Source organism: Vanacampus margaritifer, unplaced genomic scaffold (assembly GCF_051991255.1).
Source record: "Vanacampus margaritifer isolate UIUO_Vmar unplaced genomic scaffold, RoL_Vmar_1.0 HiC_scaffold_88, whole genome shotgun sequence".
Taxonomy (NCBI): domain Eukaryota; kingdom Metazoa; phylum Chordata; class Actinopteri; order Syngnathiformes; family Syngnathidae; genus Vanacampus; species Vanacampus margaritifer.
The window spans coordinates 1-4,917 of NW_027520798.1; the positions used below are offsets into that span (position 1 = coordinate 1).

The 4,917-nt window shown below is 27.0% G+C and overlaps 1 non-coding gene across 1 annotated transcript; it reads right to left on the minus strand.

Moving 5' to 3' along the window:
- Window positions 1-2,064: 2,064 nt before the first annotated feature.
- Window positions 2,065-3,010, minus strand: LOC144041040 (18S ribosomal RNA). The gene has a single exon (XR_013289980.1). It is a non-coding gene; the product is annotated as an 18S ribosomal RNA (ribosomal RNA).
- Window positions 3,011-4,917: the final 1,907 nt, after the last annotated feature.

Here is a 4,917-nt window from a genome sequence, read left to right on the forward strand (position 1 = left end):
TAATGTAAGAGCTAAGGTTAGTGCGAGTATAGGGGTAAAAATAAATATAACTGGAGATGCGGTAAGGGGTCATACTGGCTCTTTGATAAACAGTTTAACGCCGTCTGCGATTGGCTGAAGAAGACCATAAGGCCCTACAATGTTAGGTCCTTTACGGAGTTGTATATAACCTAAAACTTTTCGTTCAACTAAGGTTAAAAATGCAACTGCAAGAAGTACTGGCACGATATAGGCTAAAGGGTTGGCAATGTGAGTTAATAAAATATCTATCATAGTTAGGGAGAGGATTTGAACCTCTGTTAAAAGGGCTTAGGTCTTTTGCATTATCCGGACTCTGCCACCCCAACAGGCCATACTTTTTGGCTAAGAGTTATGATCTTTTGTCCAGTTTAGGTTTTTCATTGGATTAGATTGAGGCTTGCTTTGAAGCATGGGCCCCTTCTTTTCGGTCCTTTCGTACAAGAAAAAAACATATTATAGATAGAAACTGACCTGGATTACTCCGGTCTGAACTCAGATCACGTAGGACTTTAATCGTTGAACAAACGAACCCTTAATAGCTGCTGCACCATTAGGATGTCCTGATCCAACATCGAGGTCGTAAACCCTCTTGTCGATATGGGCTCTTGAAGAGGATTGCGCTGTTATCCCTAGGGTAACTCGTTTCGTTAATCGGTCTTGCCGGATCTTAAGGTCAAATATTTTGGTTCTTAGAACTGGTGTTCTAGGATCATGGAAATTTTCCTCTCGGGGGTTAATTTTTACCCCGTGGTCGCCCCAACCGAAGATATTTAGCGGAATATTATTTAGTTTAAATCTTTTGTGGTATTGACATAAGTCAGCTAATAATCTAAAGCTCCATAGGGTCTTCTCGTCTTATATTTATATTCCCGCTTCTGCACGGGAAGATCAATTTCATTGACTAGGGGAAGGAGACAGTTAAGCCCTCGTGATGCCATTCATACGGGTCTTTATTTAAAAGACAAGTGATTGTGCTACCTTTGCACGGTCAGAATACCGCGGCCGTTAAACATAGTCACAGGGCAGGCGGGACCTCTTATTCTTATCTAGCAAGAGGCGATGTTTTTGGTAAACAGGCGAGGCTTAGGGGTTTGCCGAATTCCTTCTTCTCTTTTTAGTCTTTCCTTGGGGGCACTCCTGTGTAGGATTAACGGTTTATACTTGAATGATTTTCTTGTCTTATTTTATTGCATTTCTCTCTGATCTTGGGGCCGTTTATTTCTCAGTGCGGGTTCGTTCTGAATTACACATGTGCTAGGAGAGGTCTTTGTTCTCTTATTACTCATATTAGCATTATCTCTTCTACGCAGGTAGAATGTCCTGATATTTTTAGGGGTTTAAGAATATTTATCATGATAATTGGGTTTTATGGGTTTTGAGCTTTAACGCTTTCTTTATAGGTGGCTGCTTCTAGGCCTACTTGGGTGTATAGTCTTAGTTATTATGATCTTTAACCATCTTTAAGAAAGTTGTATCTTGTATCAAAAGGGCTGTACCTCTTTTGATTAACTCTAATTCTTCGAAGGGTTTTTGTGTTATGTAATTAAGGGTAAAATTAGGCTGAACTTCTATCCATTTCTCAGGTAACCAGCTATAACTAAGTTCGATTGGTTTTTCACCTCTACTCGGAGTTCTTCCCAGTCTTTTGCCACAGACATGGGTTGGCCCTACATAGGCTGTCTCGGAGTAGCTCACTTAGTTTCGGGTAGTCAGACTTAAGTTCTCTTTGCCTGTTTAATACTTGCTAAATCCTGATGCAAAAGGTACGAGATTTAATCTCTGCTTTTATTTACTTTACTTATTTATTTCATTTCTTTTTCAGCATTCCCTTGCGGTACTATATTTGTAGCTCTTTATTCCTTTTCTGTCTCCCATACTTGGGTGGTAAAATGATTTGTTTTAGTTATTTTTGGGTTATTAAACTTTATTTATATTAATTAAATTGTGGGTATTGAATAGGCTAGCTTTGGGGTATCAGATCAGTCCAATTTGCATGGACAACTTCTCGGTGTAAGTGAGATACTTTACTATTTAGCTATGTTCTGATGTTCCAAGTGCACCTTCCAGTACACTTACCATGTTACGACTTATCTCCCTTTAATATGTTAAGCTTGTTTTATTTATATTAATTGGATATTTAGGGAGAGTGACGGGCGGTGTGTGCGCGCTTCAGTGCCAGATTCAGAAGAACACTCTATTTTCTTCTTACTGCTAAATCCTCCTTCAAATCATGTTTTCAGATGATTATTCGTTATACGTCTTATTTGACGAATGTAGCCCATTTCTTCCCTTCCCATAAACTACACCTCGACCTGACGTTTTAAGTTATACTATTTTTGCTCACTTTATCTCCTTTACAGGGTAAGCTGACGACGGCGGTATATAGGCGGAAAAGGCAAGAGAAGGTGAGGTTTAACGGGGGTTATCGGTTCTAGAACAGGCTCCTCTAGATGGTTATAAAGCACCGCCAAGTCCTTTGGGTTTTAAACTTGTGCTTGTAATCCCCTGGCGGATATATGGGTATGAACAATACCAATATTTACGGCTATGCATAATGGGGTATCTAATCCCAGTTTGTTTCGTAGCTTTTGTGGAGTCAGAAATTTAAAGTTACTTTCGTAAAAGATTTTCATATTTTCATTTGCGTATAACAGCTTTGAAAATGTTTAACTTTAGTTTATTGTCACCTAACCACCCTTTACGCCGAATCCTGTCAACTTAGGCCTCTCGTATAACCGCGGTAGCTGGCACGAGTTTTACCGGCCTTATCTAGCCTTAATTAAATCAAGTTTACACTTATGGTTTAATATTTATCACTGCTGAATTCCCTTAGGGGTGTGGCTAAGCAAGGTGTTATGGGCTACAAATGTGTGCCTGATACCAGCTCCCAGATTACAATAAGTGGGTCGGGGGCATTCTCACGGGAGTGCGGATGCTTGCATGTGTAATTTTAGCTACAGCTGACGGTAAAATCAGGACCAAGTTTTTGTGCTTTTAGAATTTTCTAGGATTCATCTTAACATCTTCAGTGTTATGCTTTACTTAAGCTATAATAGCAAAATATATAAAATATATAAAATATATAAAATATATAAAATATATAAAATATATAAAATATATAAAATATATAAAATATATAAAATATATAAAATATATAAAATATATAAAATACGAATATACAGAAGATGTATATATAATGTATATATAATGTATATATAATGTATATATAATGTATATATAATGTATATATAATGTATATATAATGTATATATAATGTATATATAATGTATATATAATGTATATATAATGTATATATAATGTATATATAATGTATATATAATGTATATATAATGTATATATAATGTATATATAATGTATATATAATGTATATATAATGTATATATAATGTATATATAATGTATATATAATGTATATATATAATACAATATATATAATACAATATATATAATACAATATATATAATACAATATATATAATACAATATATATAATACAATATATATAATACAATATATATAATACAATATATATAATACAATATATATAATACAATATATATAATACAATATATATAATACAATATATATAATACAATATATATAATACAATATATATATAATACAATATATATATAATACAATATATATATATATAATACAATATATATATAATACAATATATATATAATACAATATATATATAATACAATATATATATAATACAATATATATATAATACAATATATATATAATACAATATATATATAATACAATATATATATAATACAATATATATATAATACAATATATATATAATACAATATATATATAATACAATATATATATAATACAATATATATATAATACAATATATATATAATACAATATATATATAATACAATATATATAATACAATATATATAATACAATATATATATAATACAATATATATAATACAATATATATAATACAATATATATATAATATATATAATATATATAATATATATAATATATATAATATATATAATATATATAATATATATAATATATATAATATATATAATATATATAATATATATAATATATATAATATATATAATATATATAATATATATAATATATATAATATATATAATATATATAATATATATAATATATATAATATATATATAATATATAATATATAATATATAATATATATATAATATATAATATATAATATATAATATATATATAATATATAATATATAATATATAATATATATATAATATATAATATATAATATATAATATATATATAATATATAATATATAATATATATATAATATATAATATATATAATATATAATATATAATATATATATAATATATAATATATAATATATATAATATATAATATATAATATATATATAATATATATAATACATATAATACATATATATATAATACATATATATATAATACATATATATATAATACATATATATATAATACATATATATATATAATACATATATATATATAATACATATATATATATAATACATATATATATAATACATATATATATATATAATACATATATATATATATAATACATATATATATATAATACATATATATATATATAATACATATATATATATAATACATATATATATAATACATATATATATAATACATATATATATAATACATATATATATATAATACATATATATAATACATATATATAATACATATATATATAATACATATATATATATAATATTTACGGGTAGTCATATAAAGTGATAGTGTAGTTTAGGATGAAGTGTATAATAAATAAGGTATTATACAATTAATTACTTTCATTATTAGATTTGTAAATATA